The sequence below is a fragment of the Canis aureus genome, chromosome 30, assembly GCF_053574225.1.
Source record: "Canis aureus isolate CA01 chromosome 30, VMU_Caureus_v.1.0, whole genome shotgun sequence".
Lineage (NCBI taxonomy): Eukaryota > Metazoa > Chordata > Mammalia > Carnivora > Canidae > Canis > Canis aureus.
The window spans coordinates 36583928-36610747 of record NC_135640.1 but is presented as its reverse complement, the minus strand read 5'-3'; the positions used below and the strand labels follow the sequence as shown (position 1 = coordinate 36610747).

Genomic DNA, 26820 nt, shown 5'->3' with positions numbered 1-26820 from the left:
TCAACTCACTAGCCTCACGAAAGCCCATGCTTTAGAATAAAAGCTAATCTGATTAAGGAGTAAAGGCTACTCTAGATCTGCCACAAAAAAAGATTACAAACAAGGATTGAAAAAATCTAGCCCAACTAAAAGCAGATTAACCACTTGCCAGAATAACAGTCTGCACTATTCAAAGGAAGACAACAAAATCCAGATACTCAACAATGTAATCTTCACAGTCACAAATCAGCAAATTGAAACTGCAATGAGGTCCCGCCACATACCCATTAGAACAGCAAAAGTCAAAAACCTGACAATACCAGGTGTTGATGACATTGTCAGAAACTGTAACTCCTATCCTGCTGGCAAGAGTGTAAAAGGGTACAACCGCTTTGAAAAGTTTGACAGTTTCTTGTGGCGTTGTATTTAACTTACTGTATGACCCAGACATGCCGCTTCTAGGAATATGCAAACAAAATGAAAATTCTGAGCTCCAAGTGCCTGCAGGACAACCAGATGATGCCAAGCAGTGGCTGGGAATGCAAAACACAGGAAGGACAACACAGGAAGGGTTTCACAATCCACCGGAATAAGCTTTGTTCTTTTATACTGTCTGCCCTTGCTGTTCCCTCTGCATGAGACACTCTTCCTCTCCTCCACATCTATCAAGTCTACTTTGCCTAAAAGACCAGTTCAAATGGAACCATAAAAGTGGCCCCAGACTCCTTGTAGGCAACATCAATAGCTTGGGGCCCCCCTCCCATCTTACTGTGCTAAGTGGGGGTGACTGGAAAGGCCGGACAGAGAAGGGCCTCAACTCTGGGGTCCGAGTGATCTGGATTTGAGTCCTAACAGCCAATCCCACCAGCTTGCGTGTTCCTGGATAAGTCACATCGTCTTGAGTCTCGGGGTCCTCCTGGGTGAAATGGAGAGAACATGGAACTCATAAGCTCATTGCATTTGACAAACGCCTAACGGCGGCCGCTTGGCGGTGGAAACAAGCGACACATTCCCTGTGATTGTCAAAGGACCTGTTCTCTCTCGCCTCCCGGACTGTGAGCCCCACTGAGCGTGGGCCCCTGTCTTCCTCCGGGTCCCCGCGAGCCGCCGTTCATTCATTCACATCGTGCCCGGCGCTGCAAAGAGCTGGAGGAAGATGCGGGCGAGGGATCCCCGCGAGCCATTCAGGCCGGGCTCCTGGGAATCCGGAGCCGGTTCCGCCGTGAATTCGCTCAGCAGGCACATCTGGGATGCGGCAGGCGCAGGCGCGAGGCCAGCAGCCCGCCACCTTCCGCCAGAAAGGAAGAGTGGGAACATCTGCAACTGTGAGTCACTGCAGCGGTTTCGGTGCACACGCACCTCGGGGGAACCCGGAGGCGGAGCCGGGAGCGGGGAGGGGTCCGGAGGGCCGATCGGTGCTCCCCAGGGCGGAACTTGGGATCCTGCGGGGAGGAGGAGACGGCCTCGGCTGCGGCTGGGAGGACCTGCCTCACGCAACACCAGCGGGGACAGCGAGGATGGGAGCCCGCGTGGCAGGCTGGCTTCCCAGAGCCTTTCTCTGGAAGGCTCCCCTCGGAGAGCTGCTCTGCGGAACAGGATCCCGCAGGCCCCGGGGCTCGACACAAAGCGTCCGGCGGCCCGACACCCGGCAACTCCGAGGCCCACCGGGACCCGGGCGGCGACGCGCCAGGGGACCCCACCCCAGGGCGCGCGAGGACACCTCTCCGCCTGCAGGGGCACTGCCTCCGGGGAGCGAAGGCCCGCCCTCGGGGCGGGGCCCGGGAGCTGCCGACCAATCCACGCCGCGAGGCTCGGTCACGTGGCCATCGGCCGGCCGGGGTTTTCCGCCTTCCGCCCTGCGGCTCCGCCCAACGCCCGGGAAAGGCCGCTGGCACCGCGCCCGCGAGAGTCTTCTCGCGAGAGCAGCCGCGACAGCCTGTCCTCTCGTCGGTCCGACGCCGCCTGGCGCAGCGCTCCGGAGCGGGGGGAGCTGCGAGGCGCGGTGGCTGCGGTGCGGAGAGCGGGAGGCGCCCGGCGGGACAGGGCAGGGGCGGCGGCGGCCCTGGGGACCCCGAGGTCCTGGAGGCTGACAGGCGTCAGTGGGGCCCTCGGGCCCGGTGATTTCCCGGCTTCTCAGAATCTTTGACGCCCCTCCCGCCCCCGCCACTCCACCCACTGAAAATCTGAGGCGCGGGAGAACATTCCAGCAGGAAATCCGGGGTCGACCTCGCCTGGGAAGACGCGGTATGAGCGCCGCTCGTGCTTGCGCGTTGCACGAGCGCTCACGCCTCTCAGGAGGGCTCGCCTGTGCTCCAGCCACGCTGCAGGGCGCGCTTCGTCCCCCCCGTTTCGGAGCTGAGGAAACAGGCTCTGACAGGCTTGAGGAACTTGCCCAGGGCTGCACCGAGCCCGGCTTTGCAGCTCAGGATCTCCAACCGGAGCAGCCACCACTGCTCAATGACCAGCCTCGGGCCCCCGAGGTCTGCGGGAAACGGCTTGGCTACGTGCTCTTGTGCGCGGGTCGGGGAATGGGCTGCACGGTTGATCCCTTTTCCCGTAGGTGCCAGCTGCAGAGCCTACCCTCTGGTGTCCCGCAGAAGACTCCTGTCACCAGGACCCACCAGAGCCCCTTGCGTGTTTCTGGCCTTGGTGCTGCCCCTGGTCCCAGCCTTCAGGCCCCCAGTGCTTTGCTCCGTGTGGACCTGGAGGAAGGAGGAGGCAGACGGTGGACCCTAGCTGTAATGGCAGTGCCCTGGCTGTGAAAGGGCCACTTTTTTTTTTTTTAAGATTTTATTTATTTTATTTTTTTTAAGATTTTATTTATTTATTCATGAGACACAGGCAGAGGGAGAAGCAGACTCCATGCAGGGAGCCCGACGTGGGACTCGGTCCCGGGTCCCCAGGATCACTCCCTGGGCTGAAGGCAGGCGCTAAACCGCTGAGCCTCCCCGGCTGCCCCAAAAGGGCCACTTCTTAATCACGAGGCTGCCAGGAGAGGGGAAAAGAAAAAAAAAAAAAAAAGTCTTCCTCAGATACACTTCTCTGGGGGCACCTCCTGAGGAGATACTAAAATTGTCCCAATATGTATTCATTCATGCCAAGTGAACATTTGTCTCAGGCCCAACATGATCATGGAGCCAAACCTACTTCAACCACTTACAGGTGAGTCAGAGGCCGCCACCGCCATTTAAAACGTTCCCTGGAAAGGCCTGAAACGCTACCATTAGCAATTTTGTAAGATTAAGAATTATCCCCTCTCGATTCATTAGCAGATGAAATGTATTAAACCGCTGAATTTCTGATAGGAGAGAGGAAAATTAAAGCACTTGGTTCCTCGGGAGATGGAGGAGAGGATAAAAGCAAGAGGGAAAGGGCTCCCCTCCCAGGAGGCACTCTGGTTAGAGAAGCTAAGAGGGATCTGTCTACTTACTGCAGATCCCTCAGGCTGTTGTAAGATGTGCTGTGTTCCACTCACTTGATACTCCCCAAGCCTTAGAAGGGTGCTCCTTCTGTCCTCTGTGGGGTTCTGAGGCCAGACGAACCTACTGAATGCTCACAGCCACCTGAGGCCACGTTCTGGGGATATGAATCCCAGCACTCTGTGCTAGCCACACTTCCCTCTGAACAGCAGAAATGGGAAACGTTTCTGTTTCCCATTCCGGGAAGCAAAGCAAAGCCATGTTTTCAGAAAACAATGAGAAAGAGCCATTAAGTCAAAGGAAAAAAGGAAAACAAGCCAATAAATCAAGTGTGTATGGCACTACAGAAGAGATTAAGAACCCCCAAGGCGACATAAGCATGAAACATTATTATTAATGTGGGTAAACTTGATTCTAGTCAATATTCTTTCCCCTCCCAAGCAGTATACACCACTACATGAATTAGGAAAAGGTGCCCCTTCCCCAAGGTATGTTATTGCTCTCTGCCAGAAAAAACCTGGGATGACCTTAATGAGAAGGATATTCCTGAAGTTGCTCAGTGCATGACACACCACTGTACATGGCGGCCTGGACTGCAAAGCACACTTGGATATTCTTCGTGGCAGAGGGTCACACAGGCCACAGAGCAGGCTGAGGCTTCCCAAGCACCAAATACAGTTTACTTTGTGATCAGGCGCTGAGATAAAAGTCAGTGAGGTCTCACAGATGTCTGAGCAGCTCCAATATCTGTAGGGCTCAGAGACCCACGGCTTCCTTTGGTGACCTCAGGGGCACTCACAACACATAATCACACCGGGGCCGTGCACCCAGGCTTGTATGCAGCCACTGCTTGCCATCACGGGACACAATATTATAGGTACTGTGAAAAGACATAATCTATTAGGCTTCCTTTTTGTCTAAATAATCTGAGGCTCTTTTTTTTTTTTTAAGGAATTTTATTTTTTTTAATAAATAAAAAATTTAATAAATTTAATAATAATAATATTAAAATAAAATAAAAAATATATTATTTAAAATAATATTAAATAAAATTTAATATTAATAAATTTAATAATAAAAAAATTTAATAAATTTTATTTATTTTTTTTTTTAAGGAATTTTATTTATTTCATGACAGAAAGACAGAGACAGGCAGTTGGAGAAGCGAGCTCCCTGCGGGGAACCTGATGCAAAACTCCATCCCAGGACCCCAGGATCACACCCTGAGCCAAAGGCAGAAGCTCAACCACTGAGCCACCCAGGTGCCCCTAATCTGAGGCTTTTATTTGATGTTGACTTGGGTCAACTGGTCCAAATGCTATAATATACTATATTAGTACAATATAATTGTATAATATAGTACAATACAATGTACTATAATTATGTTGTGTAGAAATTCTCTGTTTTCAAAGGAATACTTTTTGAAACAGGAACAAGCCAATGGGGGGTGATGGGGAGTAGTTACGGTTTTGTATGGCTCTTGACCCGTCATCAGCCTTCTCATGAAACAAAACTCTGTCGACAGTGCTTTATATTTTCTCAGATGACTAGAACCAATTACGAAAGGAATTTCAGGAAGTGCATTTCTAGATGCATCCTTTGAAGGGAAAGATTACGTTCAAAGCAATTTTTCTAACAGTAAGCAAAGAAAAAAGATAAGGTCATATAAAAAGATAACGGGAGGGGGCCTGACATGGGAGACGAGGTCTCCTAAAAGCTCATGACAGCGTTGTCCGTGTACAGCAGAGCATTTGCTGTACTTGGGTATACAGTGAAAAGCAAGTGCGGCGGAGTAAAATACAATTTTTTATTCAGCTAACAGTAGTCTATCAGAGAAAAGATTCCTTGTTTGAGAAAATAACTGCGTTATGCTCTACAGTAGATTAATATTTTCCAAAATTGACCACTGTGTTCTTCTTGGATGTTCTTCCCGGATGTTGCCACACTCCCTTAAGGGGATGGTGTCTCTTTCTGCCTCCCCTTGGAACTCCAAGGGCCTTTGTGAATAGACTTTGATGACTAGAATGCAGCAGAAGCAACGTTGCCAACTCCCAAGGGCAGGCCACAAAGGTGGTGGGGGCTTCAGTATGTCCTCAGGGTGGTTCTGCAGTTTGTGGTCTTGCCATGACCTCCTCCACACACCTCTGTGCCCTCCCCTCCCTGTCCTACCTCTCTCCTCGCCACATCCCCCACACACACATCTCTCCTTCTCTCTCTCTCTCTCTCTCCATATCTCTCCTTTCCCCCTCTCTGTCTCTGTCTCTCCTTCTCCCTTGAAACCCAATCACCTTGCTGTGAGGTGCCCAGAGGACAGCCTGGCCCCATGGGAGCTGGGGTCCGAGGGCTCTCGGAGGGAAGGCTCCAGGAGAAGCATGGGAGTAAATTGCAGGACAGAGATAAAGGCAACCAGAAGTCCAAGGGGAAAATGTCCTATAAGAAAGAGAATAAAACCTCAGTATATGAGTTAGCTCTGCAGGAAACAATTATTGTCTTAATAACATACTGAGAGTACATGCGGAGGAGGCGGGGTAAATAGAAATTCTATTCTCATGACAGAAAATCAGCAGAGGATGTGAAAAAGAGGTGTCTCAGGAAATAACAGTATAAGCTCATGTGGAAGTGTGGTTGGCAGAGTCATGGTCTCCAAAGATGTCTGCGTCCTGATCCTTGGAACCTGTGAATATGTTGTTTGTTTTTTAAGATTTTTATTTTATTTCTTGAGAAACACAGAGAGAGAGGCAGAGACACAGGCAGAGGGAGAAGCAGGCTCCATGCAGGGAGCCCAATGTGGGACTCAATCCCAGGACCCTGGGATCACACCCTGAGCTGAAGGCAGACGCTCAACCACTGAGCCACCCAGGCACCCAGAACCTGTGACTATGTTACCTTACAGAAGGGACTTTGTAGATGTGACAAAGTCAATAACCTTGAGCTGGGGAGATGATACCCCCAATTATCGCAGTGAACCCAGTGTAATCACGAGAGTCCTGGACAGACGGGAGAGTCAGAGAAGAAAAGCCATGGAAGCAGAAGTCCAAGGGGTGTGCTTGCTGCCCATGACAATGGAGGAAGGGGCCACGGGCCAAGGAATGCAGGCAGCCTCTAGAAGCTGGAAAAGGCAAGGACACAGATTCTCCCCTGGAGACTCTGGAAGGAACCAGTCCTACCCACACCTTGACATTAGCCCAGTGACACTCATTTCAGACTTCTGACCTCCAGAACCGTAAGACAATAAATGTGTGTTGCTTTAAGCCACTAAGTTTGTGGTAATTTTAAAAGCAGCCATAAGAAACTAACACAGGAGGCAATGTCCAGAAGATAGAGCAAGAAGGGTTGGAAGGGCGTCCTGGGAAGTGCAACCACGTGGGGGAGAGGAGTGGCAGCAGGGACAACTCCCATCTGCTACTCTTCCACTGTGCGCCTCTGTTAGTTTGGTAAAAATTGTACAAACTCGACAAGGGGTAACTGAGAGAGAGGAACGGGTGAGAAAACTGTAGGATGGAAACTACAGGGATGGAGCCCGAACAGCTAAACCCGCAGGGGTTCCTTCCGCATGTACCCACTGTGTGCCCCCCACATGCACAAAAGGCATTATGAGCGACTTTAAAAGATGCTCAGGGGCAGCCCTGGTGGCTCAGCGGTTTAGCGCGCTTTCAGCCCGAGGCCTGATCTGGAGTCCCGGGATCAAATCCCACATTGGGTTCCCTGCATGGAGCCTGCTTCTCCCTCTGCCTGTGTCTCTGCCTCTCTCTCTGTGTGTGTCTGTCATGAATAAATAAATAAATCTTTAAAAAAAAAAAAAAAAAAAAGATGCTCAGGCCTCAGCACTCAGGCCTCCATCAATCCCACTTGCCTCCCACCTCAAAGACCCGGAACCAGGCCACACCACCCCACTGCCCTGGTGGCCCTGGGTGGCCGGGCCATGGGGTCTGGGAGTCAGCAAAGATCCAGATGGGCTGGTCATCAGAACGAACTGCTGGACCTGACCTTGAGGAACTGGAGGACTTTTGATGAGGGAGAGGCATGAGAAGGCAAAAGCCGGGAGAAGGAAGTGAGAACCATGTGTGTTGAGGGACCCTGTGGAGACCAGTGGGAGGCTCCACGCCGAAGGGATTCGCCTTGAGGACGAGGTGTAGAAGGAGCAAACAATCCACAGCTGCAGATTTGCACACCTGTCCTGTGCAACTGGGCCTGCCAGGGACCATGACGTGGCCCAGGCTCGTTCAGAGCATTACCTTGGAGATCGCCTGCTCTGGTGCTCAGGTCCCAGCTTGGACCCACGCTCTTCCTCTGAGATACCATCTACCAAGAATTCACTCAACTAACACTTCTAGGCACAAAGATTGTCACGTTCCAGAAGGGAATTGGTGAGCACCTGCACTTACGCCCGAGGGAGCGGAGTGCTTTGAGGAGAAGGAAAGCAGGCCAGGGAAGAAGGTGTGCTGCTTCACGCGGTGGAACCAAGACATGACTGAGAAAATGACACCTGAGCCAGAGGGCATGGCAGCTAGCCACTTGGGACTTGCCTCGACTTACCTATTGTGGCACCTCGGGTAAAGCTCCACCAGAACCAAATGAATTTCCTTCACGTCTGTCAGTAGTACTAAGGACAGCCACACGGCCACCAGAAAAACCATTCCAGATGTCTGCTCCCATCTGGGAAAGTTAGATCTCAGCTGCCCAACTCCGCTTGCCACAAGCCCTTATAAGCTGTTCGCCACCCTGGGCTGGGCAAGCTGCAGAGACAGCCGCCGGCACACGGTGGCCTTCCGTACCAGGGCTCTGAGAGCATGGCACGTTCAGGGGCTCGCTGAACACGCTGTCCTCCCCCAGAGCCTCCCTGGAGGCCCCGCTCGCTATATAAGGCTGTGCAGCCACACGCTCATGTAGACATACGGTCAGCGGCGCAGGGTTGCTGTTGCTATCTTTGGAAATTGTACACGTCTTTTGAGTCTCACTGAGGGCATGTCCACCTGTGGTTATCTTCTGGCAGGGCGTCAGCCTTATAAAGGCACGCACATGCCCACGCCACTCAGCAGAAGGAATTCAGGCATGTGGCCTTGCGGCCCTGAAATGATCCTCCCCATTTTAGGGACAGCCGAGGGAAGACTGGGTTGAGACTTCAGCTCGACTTTCTGAGTATTAGCAGCAGTGGCCATTAAGTTCCATTGTACTTAGAAATCAATTAGGTGTGTATTGAAAATGCAGATCCCCAACCCCCAAGACCCAGGGGTTCAGATTCAGATAGTCAGTCTGAAGAGGAAGCTGGAATTCTGCAACTTACAGGCTCCCGGGGGGTTCGGAGGCCTGTGGTCCACAAAGCTTGGAGAATCTGTTTTACCATCGAAACCTAGTGTTGGAGGCAAGTTTTTTGAGATGCCACCTCTAGGGCTACACACAGCTGTAAACACGGAACAGCTTCCTATTAAAACCCAAGCACAGGATGCCTGGGTGGCTGAGCTGTTGAGCATCTGCCTTCGGCTCAGGGCGTGATCCTGGAGACCTGGAATCCAGTCCCACATCAGGCTCCCTGCATGGAGCCTGCCTCTCCCTCTGCCTGTGTCTCTGCCTCTGTCTCTGTGTCTCTCTCATGAATAAATAAAATCTTAAAAAAGAAAAAAAAAAAAAACGAAGCACAACCCGTACCCCCTGCCCCCGAGTTTAAACAGAGAAGAGGTCTAGAGAGAAGCTGGCAGAGAGGGGTGTATTTTTTAAATTATGTCCAGGGTTCCCAGGCTCCTCCCTCCCAGATCTGCCTTCCCCTTGGAGTTATGTTTGTTTTCTTAACTCTGATTTCCATTATGCTCACCAAACTTCCAGTCCTAGGTCAAAGTCTCTTTTCTCTTACCTCCTGAGTATAACCAAAATTAGCTGATATTTGCAAAAGAATGTTAATAAAACACTGCAGAAAACTAGGAGAATCCTTATTGAAAATGCAAATAGCAGTGAACATTCAAGTTTCCAAAAGGTAGGTTTCTGGTGCTAAAATGAGCATTCCTCCCCACCCCTGCAGTGTCCTCGCCTCCTAGCCCTCTGCTGGCCTCCATCCCTCTCCAACACAACCCAGGCAGGAAACAAAAAGATGGCTTCTTATGCACGTGCACACCTCCCCACCCATGCTGGTGACCCCAAAGGGCTCTGGTCTCTCTGGCCCCAAGCTCCGGGCTCCAGGCTCTGCAGGGATGATTTCATGCACACCCCATTCCTCGCATACCTGTCACTGCGTGGGTGAGCACGACATGCCTGCCACAGTAATCCACACACAGAGCAGCTACATGTGTGTTTCCTGCAGACTCACTCTGGTATTCCATGGGGCGCTGCGTCCGTGGAATACAGCAAAAACTTGAGAACTGGCCCCTTGGATTCACATCCAGTAAAAAATGCCAAGGTCTCCAGCCAAGAAGTTTAAGTCTGCTCTCTCCTTCACCCCCTCTCAGGGATCCCCACTTCCATCACACACCTGCCTAAATTCTTATCCTCAGAACCAGCTCTTAACCTGGAGCAAGAGACCAGGGCTGCTGCAATGACTATGTTTGCATAAGAGAAAAAGAAAGAAAATGAGTGTTGACATAATAAAATGTTTATTTGGATTACCGAATTAATTCATGTGTAACGTCACATAATTCCCTAACATTAAATTGCACTTAGATGCTTAACAGATCACCTTTACTGAAAAGAAGCAGATTCCATGGAATGGAGGCTGTCCTGGAAAATCTGGGATGTGTGGTTGCCGTAGTAATTGATGCCTTCTAGAACAAATCCATGCTTGGCTAATTACAGCCTTCTATTTTTAAACTCATCTACATTCTTGTCCCCCACCCCAACATTTCTCACACTACTTCAGCAATAAAATACTATTACTGTTATCTGTACAGCCTGTGCTGATCTCAAAATAACTTGTTTCCAGTCGGCCCCTGCGTGAGACAGAGGGGCTCTTTCGGCAGGCGCGTGGAAGGCCAATGAGGCACCTTTGAATGACCTCTGAACGCTTCACGCTATCGGGATTAAGCGGCTGCACAGATCCAGGGCCACAGCCTCCCTGTGAGCACCCAGGGCCTGGGGTTCGGGGTGAGGCCGGCTCGGTGGTCGGCCCACTGAGCCAGGCCCAGGGTCCCACCACCTCACGGGAGGTTTTTTTGGTAACAAGCCCCAGGGGATGGATGGCAGAGGAGCACTGGGGCCCACCTGAAGGTCAGGCTGGGGCCTATCTGACTATGTCGGGGCACGGCGAGGCCACATCTAAGCCCCAAGCCTACAGCCTGAGCAACTGCTTCCAGCAGCCTTCCTCTCTCTGGCTTCCGACCAGACACCTGGCTGCCTGGGGTCCTGCTAACTCAGTCTGAAGGCCTGTCCTTTCCTCAGGCCTCTCTCCCAGCCTCTGTTGGCCTGCTGGCACTCTTTGATGTTCCATGACCCAGGCCTCCGTCTTCACGTCCACATGGTGTTCTCCCTGTGTGGGCATCTGTGTCCGATGTTCCCCTTTTATAAGGATCCCGGTCATACTGGATTCAGGGCCTACTCTACTCCAGTATGAGCTCATCTTCACTAACGACATCTGCAATGATTTCATTTCTAAATAAGGTCATATTCAGAGATACTGAGGATTAGGACTTCAACATAGGAGTGTCTGGGGGACACAGCCCATAACACTTGTTCTGGCAGAGACTCAAAAGCCAGCAAAACAGGGCGTGGGAAAGCTTTATAGGGGACAAGAGGGAAGGCTCCGCATGGGTGCTGATGGGAAGTTGTGGGCATGGGGAGGCTAGCTAGAAGCAGGACATCCTATGGGATTGCTCATGAGGGCAGATGTAGCCTTCTCATGTTGGTTGGGTTAGAAGGAGAGGCAAAATTTAGGGAAGCTGGCCACCACTGACCAAGTCCTGGCTGTTTGGGGCTGGTTGTTGTTTATATATACTGTCTCTCCACTGTCCATTTGTATGTTCATTCTCTCAGAGCAAATGCCACCTCCTGCAGGCCTCAGGGGGCTGCTGGGGCTGGTGACCTAGAAAGACCTGTAGGGAGTCTGGAGTAGGTGGTCTGCAAGGCCCAACACTCGAAAGGCTCAATGCCCCCCAAGAGCAGACCCACAACCAGGCAATCCCCCAGTGCAGAACTGCTCAGATCCTGACCCAGAGCAGAGGCCAAATGCCTAGGGGACCCTGCTGCAACCTTCTCTTTCTTGTTCCACCAGGCTGAGCACAGCTATGTAGTAGGAAAGTGTAGACACTCTGAGCCTAGAGCAGCTGTCCTCGGGGGCTTTTGGGTCTTAGCTCCCCTTTCAGGACTCCAAAGAGCTTTTGTTTATGTGAGAGATAGCTATCAATATTTACCACATTAGAACTGAGAAACTTTTAAAATATGAAACCCATTACCTGTTAATGTAAATAACTTACTTCTATGAAAGATAACTGTATTTTCCAAAAGAAAAAAATTGCAAGCATAGCACGATTTTAAATTTTTGCAAATCTCTTCCATGTCTGGCTGAATAGAAGCCAGCTGGAGTCTCACGTCTGCTTCTGCATTTAAACTGTTGTGATGTCACACATCTCATAGCCTCTGGAAAACCCCACATTACACTCATGTGAACAAAAGCTTAAAATGTGGTAGAATTATCATGAAAAATACTTTGACCGTGCAGAGCCACTGAAAGGGCATCAGGGACCCCCAGAGTCCCCAGACCCCTGCCACAGACTCAGGCTTAGGTACTGAAGCAGGGATCAAGTCCACAGCAAGCCTGCAGGGAGAAGAGAGCCAGGCCCCTGGTGATATGGGAGGAGGATATAAGCCATCCCTGCCAATCAGACTCATTCAAGTCTCACAAATTAGGATGATGCCCCAAACCTGAGCAAAGAGATTAGAGGTTTAATTTTTTTTTTAAGATTTTACTTATTTGTTCATGAAAGACACACACAGAGAGAAGCAGAGACACAGGCAGAGGGAGAAGCAGGGTCCATGCAGGGAGCCTGACGTGGGACTCAATCCCGGGACTCCAGGATGATGCCCTGGGCCGAAGGCAGGCACTCAACCCCTGAGCCACCCAGGCATCCTGAGATTAGAAGTTTTAGACCTGAGTTGAAGTCAAGGACTTTCAATATCTTAACTTCTCACTTGAAAATGCAAAGGCAAAAACAGCAGAAATGAAAACAAATAATGTTGGTTAGTTCAATTTTTCCTCCATTAGTTCCAAGATTATATGCAATTAGAAACTGATTTAACTGATGGACCCCCAGCCGCCCAGAGAACAGAGCACTGGTTAGACCCACCATGGCCCATGGAGCACAGGGCTGTGAGCAAAAGGGCAGCCACGGAATAGCCATGTGGGACTGTCTTTCTTTTCCAGTCCTCTCCTCTTGGTCCTGCCTTCTGTCTTTCTTCTCAAACTCCTCTTGGGATTTTCTTTTTCCTTTTCCCTCTGACTGTAATGTGTACCCCAAATCGTGGTTTACCTTGACATTTGAGATGCAAGAAGTAGCCAGGCACTTACTAGAGTAGATTAAAAATAGGGGCCTTCTTTAAAGTGGTTGGTTCTATATTATGTAATTTTCACTTCATTAAAAAAAATATATGAATGCAGGGTGCCTTGTGATTCAGATGGTTAAGGTTAAGCGGTTAAGCATCTGCCTTGGGCTCAGGTCATGATCCCCGATTCTTGGGATCAAGACCCGTGTTGGGCTCCCTGCTTAGCGGGAGTCTGCTTCTCCCTCTCCCTTTGCCCCACCCTGCTCGTGCTCTCTCTTCCTCTGTACCCCTCCCCATCTCTCTAATAAATAAAATATTTTAAGAAGGAAATAAAATACATGAATGCCCTTATTTTTAGCCAAGTTTACTTTTGAAATTTTTTAATCCTATGAAAAGTATTTCAGCCATTGGTTTAAATAGGGAAGACTGGAGGCACCTGGGTGGCACAGTGGGTTAAATATCTGCCTTAGGCTCAGATTATGATCCCAGGGTCCTGGGATCAAGCCCCAAGTTGGGCTCGCTGCTCCACGGAGAGTCTGCTTCTCCCTCTGCCCCTCCCCCTGCTCATATTCTCTCTTTCTCACTATCTCACTCTCAAATTAATTAAATCATAAATAAATAAATACATAAATAGGGAAGAGTGATTTGAAACTTCTGAGTCCATAAAATATGACACAGGATATATGTGTTAATTTTTAAAGAAAAGTTAGTGAGTGAATCATGTAATGTTTCCAGAGATTATCTTCCAAATTACTTAAAAGCATAAAGAACAACAAATTAAATATGGACACAACCACAGAAAACCGGATTCTCAACTCAGTTCTCAAAATGTGGGCTTGTGTCTCCAGAAGTCATCTGCTTAACCAAAAATAAATGTCCAAGCAGCACATCTATCTCTATTCCAAAAGCACAGAGACATTCATGATGAACCATTGGGGAAAGTAGATATATACAAGGATAAAATTAGAAATTGGAAGTAATGGTCACCTATTGCTACAGTAACACTGCATAACAAACAACCCCAAGACCCAGGATCCTTTCATTGAGTTTTATCATGGTGTTGCAGGCTGGTTGTGCTGTGGCTGATCCAGGCTGAAGTTTGGATTGTGGTCTCTTCCCCGTGTTCTTTGCATCATAAGTAGCAGGAGCACAAGAGGCATGAAAAATGCACACAGGCACATTTAAGACCTTTGCTTGCATCATGTTTGCTAACATTCCTTTGGCCGAAGCCAGCCTACCTGGTTGCACTCAACATCAATGGGCATGTTGTGTCCACAGTGAGAGGAAAATTATTGCTGAATGATAATCCATCAGAGCTTGGGGCAGGGAGAGCAGCCGAGATAAAATTTGTAGAACAGTATCTTCCAGAACACTTAAACAACATGTTGCTTTGATTTAAAGTCTGGTATAGAATAGACCCTGTAGGGGAACAGTTCAATAAGATTCTTTTAAAATAATAGTATCTTGAAAAATGAGATTTATTTCTAACTCTGCATTTTGGAACATGCATATTAAATTAAATCAAACAGAAAGAATGTACATTTTATAGGAAAACCTCTAAATCAAGTCATCCTGCCTAAGGACAAATAGTGAATAGTGGCCATCTTCACTTACTCATTTTTCATCCACACTTGAGTGTTATTGGGTGAAAGCCGTGTGCCAGGTGCTATGCTGGGGCTGAGGGGGATACAAGGATGAAAAAGACACCCTGCCAAAAGTACTTAGTCCAGTTGGGAGAGGGAGAAAAAAAGAAAGAAATGCTCATAAATAACTGGAACTTGAGACAGAAAATGATAAATGCCAATTTTAAACACATAGATAAAATGCTCTGGGGGTTTAGCAGAGGGAGCATTACTTCCAGATGCTGAATAATGATAATATCATGGTTGACATGATTGCAAGAAACTCACATAACTTTCAAACCAGCAGATAATCAATCAGTCCAAACTCTTTATTTTACAGAAGAGGAAACAGAGGCCCAGAGAGATGAAGTCAGTAATGTAGAGAAGGAGGATTTTCCCTCTTTCCCTTCTAGGTTCTTTGGCTGGTCTAATAATTAAACTGATACGAGGCAGGAGATATTAATAGAAGAAAATCAAATAAAGTTTAATAACATGTATACTTTCTAGTTACTTGGGAGAGACCCAGGAAAATTGAGTAACTCTCAGCAATGGCCAAAGCCATTGCCTTAAATTCTATTTTCAGCTAAAGACAAAAGATGCTGGGTGTGTGTGGGGAGTCAGTTATGGGAAGTGACCAGGATAAGCACAGTGAAGAGGGTTGGGTTGTTATGCAGATTTAAGTCCCTACCAATTCCACTGATAACAGTCTGTGGAAATTTAACCATCCCCTTCATCCTGGTACCAGAAGGGAGACACCTTACACATGATTTCCTGCATCCACACAAATGTCTCTTATAAAAGGGTAACTTCTACTTGGTTTTCAGAGCTCCTCCCAAGTCAGCTGCTTCTCAGAAACAACCAGCCAGGGATCCCTGGGTGGCGCAGCGGTTTGGCGCCTGCCTTTGGCCCAGGGCGCGATCCCGGAGACCCGGGGTCGAGTCCCACGTCGGGCTCCCGGTGCATGGAGCCTGCTTCTCCCTCTGCCTGTGTCTCTGCCTCTCTCTCTCTCTCTCTCTCTCTCTCTCTGTGACTATCATAAATAAATAAATAAAAATTAAAAAAAAAAAGAAACAACCAGCCAAAACAGTCCCTGTGCCAAAGAGGTACAATTTGGAGGTGGGTGCATATTCAGCCCTCCTTCAGTCCCACCTTTGAAACTTTGAAGAATTTTCACTGCCCAGAAACTGAGTTGATAGACTTCTCCGTATCTCACTGAACCAGTCACTCAGTCCTGAGAACAGGTCAGTTCAGTTAAACAGTTGTGACTCATTGCAGGAAGCTGTCATAAAGGTGAGCTCCCAAAGTTAGGAGCAATCAGGTATTTAATAAGGCATTTCTATGGAAACAGAAGAAAAACAAAGGTTAGTGATTGGAACAAATTATAAATCTGTTTCTGAACCCAGGGGTGCAGCCAGTCAAGAACATTTCCAGATGTCAGGCTGGAAGTATCTTCAGATAGAGAGGTGGTGACAATCTGACAGATCTTGCAGGAGGGTATTCAGTTTGCATGTCTCTGGTGATCCTTCTGATCTTCAAGAGGCATGGCAAGTATCTAACATGATCTGTTGCATTGATTTCTCTGAAGTTTATATCACGTCATTTATATTCAGTTTGTGGGACTTCGGGCAAAAGGGCAGTTTTTGTTCTTAGTGATTCCAAGTCAAAAGGTGGGAGGAACTTGGAAATGTTAATTTGGAGATTTGTGGCCAGATATTTGAGGAAACTAGAATAATTCAGGATCCAGTCTGGTTTACAGGTAAATAACAAAACTTCAATGTCAATGGACAGAATTGGAATCTAATATCCACCAGTTGTATTAATAGTTCCTATTGAAACATAATTTTTCTCTCTAAAATCACCCCAATTCTACCAAAGATAATTACAGTAAAAATTTGTTTACAAAATTAGTCTAGTCTAAATAAACTTGACCTGATTATTTACATAAATCCAGCAAGAATAAAAATGAGCCATATAGACTCTTAATCTGCTTCCCTGGAAATTTTTATAAGGAACCTCAAATGAGGGATCCCTGGGTGGCGCAGAGGTTTGGCGCCTGCCTTTGGCCCAGGGCGTGATCCTGGAGACCCGGGATCGAGTCCCACATCGGGCTCCCGGTGCATTGAGCCTGCTTCTCCCTCTGCCTGTGTCTCTGCGCCTCTCTCTCTCTCTGTGACTATCATAAATAAATAAAAAAAATTTAAAAAAAAAAGGAACCTCAAATGAGACTTTTTTTTTTTTAATATTTTTTTATTTATGATAGACATGGGGGGGGGGGCAGAGACAAAGGAGGAGGGAGAAGCAGGCTCCATGCCAAGAGCCCAAGGTGGGACTTGATCCTGGGACTCCAGGATCACACCCTGGGCCAAAGGCAGGCACCAAACTGCTGAGCCACCCAGGGATCCCCTTGAATGAGACTTTTAAAAGCCTCTCAAAAATAAAAAATAAAATAAATAAATAAATAAAAGCCTCTCAAAGCCAGAAAGCCAAACCAAGGACTTGCCAGATTCACCTGCAATAACCCATAGATTTGGATGAATTCCTCTTTTCTTAAGGATCCCAAAATGTCCTGAGGTGCCTCACCTGCCAGAAAGTGACCTTCTTTAAGCACCTGGCGAAACTGCTGGGAAGTCTGTAAGCAAGGTAATAGGCTGTTTTTCCAAGGGACTTTATTGGGACTTCATAAAGTCAGCATTAGTTCCTTGAAGCTGTCTGGTCATATCTGAGTATGTACATCTCTCTCTAATATGACAGTCTAGGCAAAGGTTTTTTTTTTTTTTTTAAGATTTTTATTTATTCATGAGAGACACACACAGAGAGAGAGGCAGCGACACAGACAGAGGGAGAAGCAGGCTCCATGCAGGAGCCCGATGTGGGACTCAATTCCGGGTCTCCAGGATCATGCCCTGGGCTGCAGGCGGTGCTAAACCACTGCGCCACCAGGGCTGCCCTTTTTTTTTTTTTTTTTTTTAAGATTTTTTAGGCAAAGCTTTGGTAATATTACCAATTTCCAATTGTGTGCTGTTACAAAGAAAACAGGTTCTTAATGAACTTATGCAAATAATTCTATTACCATTAAAATAAGAATGTTCACTGAGAGTTTCTGAATTCTGGAGAGATTGGGTAGGGAGAAAAAGATAAATGTTTCATCTTCACAAAGGTCTATTTTACCAAGTTGCTCTAAACTATAGGCATGATAAATCAGTGGTATGATCTTAAAGTTATCAGATAACTGCATTCAAGAGTTCTTGCCATAAGTCTCACTAAAGAAGAAGGACTTTTGCAAAAGCATCACAGTAAAACAATAACTGTAAGTGGCAAAAGATTTTTAAATGGCCCTGGTTAAAGATCTGATGAGAGCTCATTATAATACAACTGACAAAGAAATTTGCTTATTCTTGTAACACACTACATTTCAAAATAATAATAGAATTACAAATGATAACATTGTACTGGGACATATCAGAATTCTAGGAATTTCATAAAATTTCCAGAAAACCTATATGAATAACCTATATCCACACAAACATCACATACTATTATAAAACAATATATAATTGTCTATTTTACCAAAGTGATAATAAAAGATTTCAAAGGCAAATACAGAAGTTACGTAGCTGTGAGCAAAACTTAGCTTAATATTGAGAAGACCCAGTTTTCTTAAGCAATCAAAGATTGATAGTAAGGAGCATAGGAAATCATTGGTAACAAAATCTTTGCTTCTTAGCAGATTACTTAAAAGGTAAAGAAAAATAATGTCTTATCAGGAGGAGATCAATGGTCCATGAAAAGTTTGTCCTTTTAGTAAATGAAAGAAAATCAAGTTTTAGCTTTACATAAATACATTCCTGGGACACTTGGGTGCTCAGTAGGTTAAGTGTCCGTCTTCGGCTCAGGTCATGATCCCAGCCAGGGTCCTGGGATGGAGCCCTGCTCAGTGGGGAGCCTGCTTGTCTCTCTCTCTCCTCTCTCTCTCTCAAATAAACAAATATTAAAAAAATACACTACTGATTTTAAAGTTTAATCTTATAACCCATATAATAAGCTCATTAATTTTAGCCAACTTGACCACAAAAGTAAAATTCTCTTTCTCTTCCCAACTTTCTATACTAGTTTTACTTTAAGACAATTTTACCTTCTTTTTCCTTAACAAAAATGCATCTTCATCTCTCATACATTTTCTTAAATCCAAAAACACATCTTACTTTCCTTGCATGCAGAGTTGCATTCCTTATTACTTCTAGTAGCTTTAACTACATATGTTAGAATTCTTAACCCTTGGGAACTTTAATTTCTAGCAAAACTAAGAAGTAAGCAGTTGTGAACAGCCTGTTACACCCACATTCTTTAGATTGGCAAATTTTTGAATACTTTTCATAATTTCTAGAAACATATGCCTTTAAAAAAATAGTACAATCTTTCAGTGTGGCACAAGACATGTTTACTAACAGACTCAAATATCTTCAGTTCCTCTGTAATAAGAAGCCAAAAATAGATAAACTTATGTTCAGTAAATGATCTAGATATTCAATGAATTTCTCATCATATAATTTAATTCAGCACAACCTTAAAGTTTCAAGTTACCAAAGAGAATTGAAATTATTTTTAAGTACACATACCATAAAATATAATTATTGCTAAAAAGTTCACCTAAAAACTCATTTCCCACTTAGAACAATCTACTCATTTGCTCCCAATGATTATGCTTAGATTACTCCCAAAAACCTCACAAGATATCAGACAAAGTCAGCCATCATCCCTAGTTATTCTTCTTGCTGACAAGTTTTGTAAGTGATAACACGAATCTGATTAATCAACATAGGTAGTTGTTTATCTGCATTACAGTTAATGTCTTCACAGAAGACACAACTATTTTAATTAAACTAATAAACTTCAATTAGCTTTCATTTACCAAAGATCATCTTACATTGCATGAACTTGAAAAATATTTGGCTTGGTTTCTATATTTCTGAGGGTTTCAGAATACCAAATCCTTAATTTATATAAGTGCTTGTTTGTTTTTAAGCCAATTAAATAGAACTCTTTAAAAATGAATTTTGGCACTACCATTCAGAGGTAGAAAAATGTCACACATCTATAACATACATATGTAGATATACATGAACATATAGACACAAATTTTATAACTTTCGCTTTAAAACTTTAACCATGAAATGGGTATAATGCAAAACTCATTTATGAAAGAGCAGTTGGATCCAAACTGTGTTTCTGGCAGATGGAATGAGTTAAGGTTACCTGTTTAGATGGCTAAAGCTTTCTCTACTAATTAATATTTCTGGAGAAGACATTTAAGATTTTTTTCATTAGCCCAATTTCCAAATGCCTCCCTTTTTCTCTCTTTCTACTGGTGAGAAATGTCTCCCTAAAGTTTGCATTTCAGAGTGGCTCTTTGATCCTGGGCAAGATGAGGGTAGAAACTCTATATCACAGGGGTGCCTGGATGGGTCAGTCAACTCTTGTTAAGTGGCCAACTCTTGGTTTCAGCCCAGGTCATGATCTTGTGATCATGGGACCCAGGCCCACGTCAGGCTCCATGCTCTGCACAGAGTCTGCTTGAGATTCTCTCTCCCTCACCTTCTGCTCCTCCCTCTGCTCATGCATGTGTGTGTGCAGACACACACTCTCTCTAAAATAAATAAAATCTAAAAAATAAATAAGTAAATTGACTCTTTCAAAAAAAGGTCTACATCATAAAGTCATGAGAAAGTATCCAAATTTTCTCCAACATGGAGTTTTAGGAGCATATTTGCCAGTAATCAGAGGTCTAGGATAATTTAAAATTTTCCTTCTTTTTCTTAAGTTCGGCACAATTCTGTTTCCAACGTCCCAGTGTCTATAAGGATTCTGAGATGAATAGGTGAGGTCTGGGGACTGGTAAAGATAGGTGGGATTGATTTGCTTTTAGAGCCACATTTCAGGATTTGTAGAGATTTGCAAGACAAAGCAGTTGCTTCCAATTTCTTCCAAGATGGAGTGGTAGCCTAAATGATATCAAGAGTGATATCCTCATCCAACTACATTTCTTTAATTTGTTTCTTTATGTCAGGGAGATTTCCAGATAAGATGGGAATAAAAAGTTTTTTTTAATGTTCTAGAAATTCAGGGTTTACTGCATTATGTCCTTAAAAAGCCTGTATAAAGTGTTTAACAAAGGCTTTCAGATGCTCTCCTTTCTAAGTGCATAATTCACATTAGACCAATTTATTTTAGGGGTAGAAACCTTTAATATTGTCCCTATCAAACTAGAATATATGAGCCTCCAGCAGAGCCATATCCTGGTCATTTGTAGGAGGACCTGAGAGGTTCTGGCCAACTGTATCCTATATGGGGGCGGGGGGGGCAGTTTCCCGAGCCCATCTGGCCTGTCCGATAACCATAGTGTAATTATAGGACGAAAGAGCAACCCTTAGCTGCCAATCTAGGTCCCAGTGAGTAGGGTTGTGAACAGCCACTAATGTTTCCAACTCCTCTCTGAATTTGGTAGGATCTTCTGAAAGTGGAGGTCAAAAGGGCTTTATAATTTACAAGATCTGTTGCTGTCCAACTGACATAAAATCTTTGTGGTGGCGGTCCAGGATACACCCATCAAGAACAATGTATGGGGAGGCCTGAAGCTGGCAAAGCCTGATTAGAGAGCCCTGGAAAGTAGGAGGAATTGTAAGGGACAGCAAAGTGAGCCCTACCACCCCTCTCGAGAGCTTCTGCTAAAGTCACTTCCTGGCCTTTGATATTTATGTGAGTATCTGAATACCTTGAGTGTGAAAAGCCAGCCCTGCTCTCTGTAAATCTTATGAAGAAAGGGAGATCACAACAGGCAGCTGGGTGTTTATGGAGGTTATGAAGGTTGCTGAGGTGGTGGGGCTGGATTTGAGAGGCGGTTTAGACCAAGGGCTCAGAGACTCAAAAGATCTTGTGGTAGGTCAAGGACGGGGACTGGGGATAAAGGGGGTATATAGGTGGTAGGATAAGGGGATTTACATTAGACATGGATGCTAATTTTTGTGCGAAGTCTCATTTCTGCTCTTCCATCTTTTCAAGTGAGTCCCTAAGGCTAGCTGCTATACTTCTCTATGTCCACTTCTAATTTGGTCTTTCCATAGGCACCAATAAAACAATTGTTTGGATAAGAATCTCTTTAAAAATATTCAAATATAGAAGTTTGTCCAATAAAGATTCATCACCTGGCTTTTGACAAGTAGCATCATCCTTTATTATTATTATTTTTTTAAGTAGGGTCCTCTTTTCATCTGGAGAAAAACTGAAACTAATAAGCCTTTTAATCACTTAACCATGGATGCAGGAGGCAGCCCAAAGGAGAGAGCAAAAGATGCAGCCTTCCCAAGATCCAGACAGTGAGTAAGATGCCCTCATCAGCCTCAGAGACCTAAGATGTCACAGGCAGTAAGAATGGTGCAGTGCAGGGGCTCCTGGGTGGCTCAGTTGGCTGGGCGTCTGCCTGTGGCTTGTGTCATGATCTCAGGGTTCTGGGATTGAGCCCCGTGTCAGAGTTCTCTGTTCAGTGAGGAGTCTGCTTATCCCTCTCCCTCTGCCCTCCTCCCTGCTCATGCTCTCTCTGTCTCTCAAATAAATAAAATATTTTTTTAAAAAAATGATATAGCGCAAACAGTGTCTCCGGTGCCCCATGAGAATGGGAGAGGCCTCCTCCAGTCAGACCCACCAATCTGTGACACCAGATGGGCACTACTGGAGTGGGACTTTTCCTGTGCTCAGCAAAGGTTGAGACAGTGGTCCCTCATAGACAGGACCCCTTATGACAAACTCCCCTGAGAGCTGATATGGTCAGACGAAGAGACCTGGTGCCAGCCACAAGTCCAGTGGCTAAAATCAAGGGTTCCCATGCCCTCCTCTTTTCAGATCCCAGTCAAGTTGACCATCTGCCAGATGCATCCTCTGGCTGGCAGAGACCAGAGAATGTTCTCACTGGTCACATAGCCAAGCTCCCAAGACACAGAACAAGACAAAAGGGAAACCTCATCTGGCTTTTCTTACATGCACATTAACAGCATTAGCTAAGCTTTGGGTCTCTTGGAGACAAACTAAAACCTAAGAGGGATGTGCCTCTGGGTTGACGACTGTGTGGCATTTCATAGAGTACCTCTTTGCACAGGAAATATCTTAAGATTGGTGGGCGATCTAATGTCAGTCTAACCTGTTCCACGACCAACTTACCCTAACCTGAGAGTCTTAGAGTTAAGTGGTTCTAGCAGCTGACCCATGCCCACCATTTGTGTGGCTTGGCTCCTAAGATGTCCCTTAGCCACAGCCTTTACCTCCCTTGCACGTTAACCCCCAGCACAGTTTGTCTAAACAGGCACCAGTCCAATGAGGCCCATGAACCTGTCCGTCTGGGAGGCCAGCTCAAACAGCAGGCCATGGTAGGGCCTAGGCCCGCATTCTGCCCTCTGGTTTTCCTCCCTGTGACAAATGACCCAACAGACAGAGACAACAACAGTGACCCTTTGTGTAAAGAATGGGATCAATAAACAAGACTGTGTTTTAGCAGAGTTGCTAGACTCAAGGAACTAGTTGCGAAAATATTTTCTCCCGCTAATCTAAGTTTAGAAAAAGTGCTCTCACACTTCCACTGTACCTTCCAGGCAGAGGTCCCGGAGACTGACGAGGTAAGAGCCCTCCCCTTCTGCTGGCTTTTTGTTAGAGGTCCCAGGATCTCCCAGCTGCAGCAGCCCCAGAGTGAACAAGGCCCTGCCAGGGAAAATCCCATGCAGGTCACCAGAACTGTAGGGATGGAAAAAGTTTCCCTCCTTCCCTTCTAGGTTCTTTGGCTGGTCTAATAATTAGGTTGATATAAGACAGAGTAACAGAAAACAAACAAAAGTTTAATAACATGTATACCTCCTGATTACCTGGGACAGACCCAGGAAAACCAAAGTCTGGAAACTGAAAATTCCATCTTCAGCTAAAGATAAAAGATGCTGGATGGGTGGGGGGAGTCCGTTACGGGACAGGGACATGCACAGTGCACAGGTTAGGTTGTTACACAGATTTAAGTCCCTGCCAACTCCACTGATAACAGGTTCTGGAGATTTAAAGATCCCCTTCATCCTGGTACCAGGAGGGAGAGACACCTTACATGTGGAGATTTCCCGCACCCACGCAAATGTCTCCTATAACAGGGTAACTTCTTGGTTTTCAGAGCTCCTCCCAAGTCAGCTGCTTCTCAAAAACAACCAGCCTAAAACAGTCCCTGTGCCAAAGAGACACGTTGCGGGGGGGGGGGGGGGGGAATATTCCACTCCCCTTCAGAAACATTCCTAAAATCACACAGCCCGCAGTACTAGGGCCAGGATTCAAACTACAACTTCTACTCCCATTCTGGGACTCCTTCCATTGTGTTCTATGGCACCATTTCTATGATCCCCGAAGCTGCTTTCCTGGCAGCAGTTCAATTCCATACAATGAAAAATGACACCGCTAAAGAGGATGGCATTTATAAGGTGGGAGGAGAGGCATGAAGAGCAAGAACATGGTTAAATAAATACCAACCGTCAGAAAACAACAAAGAAAACATCAGCTGGAAATTTATGACCTGCGAGTATTTTTCCCTACTTTTTCTGCCATGTATATTCATCCAGACTCCTTGTTCATTGACCAAAACACCCAGAAACACGCCAGCCTTTTTTTGGCAAGAGGAAAGAAGATGTTTTGAATGATCCAACGTGTCTCTTGTTCTAAGAACCCTTTAAGGATGTGAGTTATGGGCCCTTTCCTCCTGCCTTGGTTCCTTTAAATTATGCTCATAGCTTGGCAAAGAACTCTTAACTGCCTGGCCCATTAATCAGGCTGAGCCATAAATTTCCTGCCTCATTGCCCTGTGGAGAATCCATCTGGAAGATGTTCACGCTGGAGTAGTTTGGGAAGCTCCCACAACATCAATGGCCTTGTCAGGTCAGCCACCCCCCCTGCACTCCAGAAAGCAGGGGATGGGATGGGCGGGGCCACAGGGGACACATGCCCAGGGCCCTCCGCTGGGGCCATGTGGTCCCGACAAGCCACTCGACCACTCTGGTCTCCTCATCTGCAAAATGGGAATAATCATATTTCTGTTTCTGGATTGTTTTGAAGGTTAATGGGATAATGGGTATGAGCAGAAGGTGATATTAAACAGATCAGGTAATGACAATAGTATATCCAGGAACACAGCACAGGGTTCCCCCAAAGCCTCCTTAGCCTTAGCTCTGGCTCTACTGGAGAAGGCCCCTCCTTCCCTGCCTTGCTCCAGGGCATTTTTGTAATTCAAAGTGCTGCCTGAGGGCACCCGGCTGGCTTAGGCGGAAGAGCACATCTCCAGGCTGTGAGTTCAAGCCCCACACTGGGCCTGGAACCTCCTTTAAAAAAAAAAAAAAATGCTGCTTGAATGGGGAACCTCTACATCATAATGGCTGAAGAAATGGCGGGCCTGGATTTTGCTGAGGCCCAAACCAATACCGTCTCTTCCTGTCTCAGAAATGCAAAGCAGGCAGTAAATGCCGCCCAGAGGACCATGAAAATTGCAAATCCCAGCCTGAGAGGCCAGTCCTGGTTTCCTAGAGCGCCGAGCTGCAGGAGCACCACCATCCTCACAGCCAGAGGGCACTGTTTTTCCTTTTAGATCCTTTTCCTCCAGTGTCTTTGGCAACAGCCCAGAGTTTTTCCCCCAGGGGCACCTCTCAGGACAAGTCTTCAGTGGCTGAGGTATCTTTGCTGATACCAAGACTTCAACCCAGGTGGGTAGTGCCTGAGTATGAATCGAGACTAGATTTTAGCTCCGTCCACGGCATCTAACCCACAGGAGCTGCCTACTTCCAGGGAAAGCTGTCACAGCTCTCAGGACGAGCCCTTAGGGACCCTAATTGGCGTGTACTTCAACCTATAACTAGATGGGTGGGAAAGCAGGGCCATTCTGAGCACTGATCGTGTCAAGACCAGCGGGTCAGGGGTGACCAAGTACGAGATCTCTGTGCTTTCCGAGCTCCCCGACGCTTGTCCCCAGGCAGGAATGCTGCGGTCCCCTGCTGTCTCCACCTCTGTAGGCCTAGTCTTAGGCCAGAAGTTCTGGATCTCTCGCTCTCTGCAGAGTTCTCAGACAGGGTCTCCAAAGTATCCAGTCCAAGACACAGCCGCCCTGGAGAGAGAACATCCGTAACACCTATGAACCGTAAAAATAAAACTGTTAGTTATTTTACCAGCAAAAAATGGGCTTATTTGGGATTAACAGAGAATTGTAATCTGGGACAAGCAAGCCATGGCAAAACTATAGGCAAGTCCAATGAATAATGGGGAGAACCACTCTTTTATAGAGGAAAAAAGTTGCTATCAAAGTCTATTGGTGTAAAGTGGGAAAGCAGGTTAGCAGCTTTTCATTGGCTGGGCTGTGATTGTCTCTCATTGGCTGGGCTGTGGCTGTCTCTCATTGGCTGGCTGTGGCTGTCTCTCATTGGCTGGGCTATGGCTGTCTCCCATTGGCTGGGCTGTGATTGTCTCTCATTGGCTGGGCTGTGATTGTCTCCCATTGGCTGGGCTGTGATTGTCTCTCATTGGCTGGGCTGTGATTGTCTCCCATTGGCTGGGCTATGGCTGTCTCTCATTGGCTGGGCTATGGCTGTCTCTCATTGGCTCGGCTATGGCTGTCTCCCATTGGCTGGGCTGTGATTGTCTCTCATTGGCTGGGCTGTGATTGTCTCCCATTGGCTGGGCTATGATTGTCTCTCATTGGCTGGGCTGTGATTGTCTCTCATTGGCTGGGCTGTGATTGTCTCTCATTGGCTGGGCTATGGCTGTCTCTCATTGGCTGGGCTATGGCTGTCTCTCATTGGCTGGGCTATGGCTGTCTCCCATTGGCTGGGCTGTGATTGTCTCTCATTGGCTGGGCTGTGATTGTCTCCCATTGGCTGGGCTGTGATTGTCTCTCATTGGCTGGGCTGTGATTGTCTCTCATTGGCTGGGCTGTGATTGTCTCTCATTGGCTGGGCTGTGGCTGTCTCTAATTGGCTGGGCTGTGGCTGTCTCTCATTGGCTGGGCTGTTGCCAGGGTGGAGAAAACCTTCCTTCTTCTCACTGGGGTGATAAAATAGTATCCCTGTGCAAGACACCTCTCTTCCTGTGGGGTCTGCAATGGATGGTAAGTGCTGGGCATAAGACACCCCCCCCCCCACCTCGGCCAGCCTCCTGGACTCCATTCTAATTTTCACGTAGCCAGTTAAGGGACTGTGAATTTCTAACCATTTCCTTAAGGAAAAATGTGTATAGTAAAAAAATACATATATTTAGTTTAGATAGCTTAGTTTTATATTGTTGTCTTAGAT

General features: G+C 46.6%; 2 long non-coding RNA genes across 14 annotated transcripts in view; both read right to left on the bottom strand.

Moving 5' to 3' along the window:
* LOC144301939 (uncharacterized) overlaps positions 1 to 1773 on the bottom strand; it is a 65870-nt gene extending 64097 nt beyond the window's left edge. For 2 of the 13 annotated variants that reach the window (XR_013368852.1, XR_013368859.1), the window contains exon 1: positions 749 to 1752. This is a non-coding gene — a long non-coding RNA (uncharacterized LOC144301939). Of the gene's footprint in view, positions 1 to 414 lie in introns of all 13 variants that reach the window. The other 11 variants (XR_013368858.1, XR_013368847.1, XR_013368848.1 and 8 more) reach the window with 9 other exon arrangements.
* Positions 1774 to 4532: 2759 nt separating this feature from the next.
* On the bottom strand, positions 4533 to 25892 carry LOC144301936 (uncharacterized). The gene is made up of 4 exons (XR_013368843.1): positions 16694 to 25892; positions 15629 to 16492; positions 14096 to 14276; positions 4533 to 5828 (listed from the first exon to the last, which is right to left on the bottom strand). It is a non-coding gene; the product is annotated as an uncharacterized LOC144301936 (long non-coding RNA).
* Between the last annotated feature and the right edge of the window lie 928 nt (positions 25893 to 26820).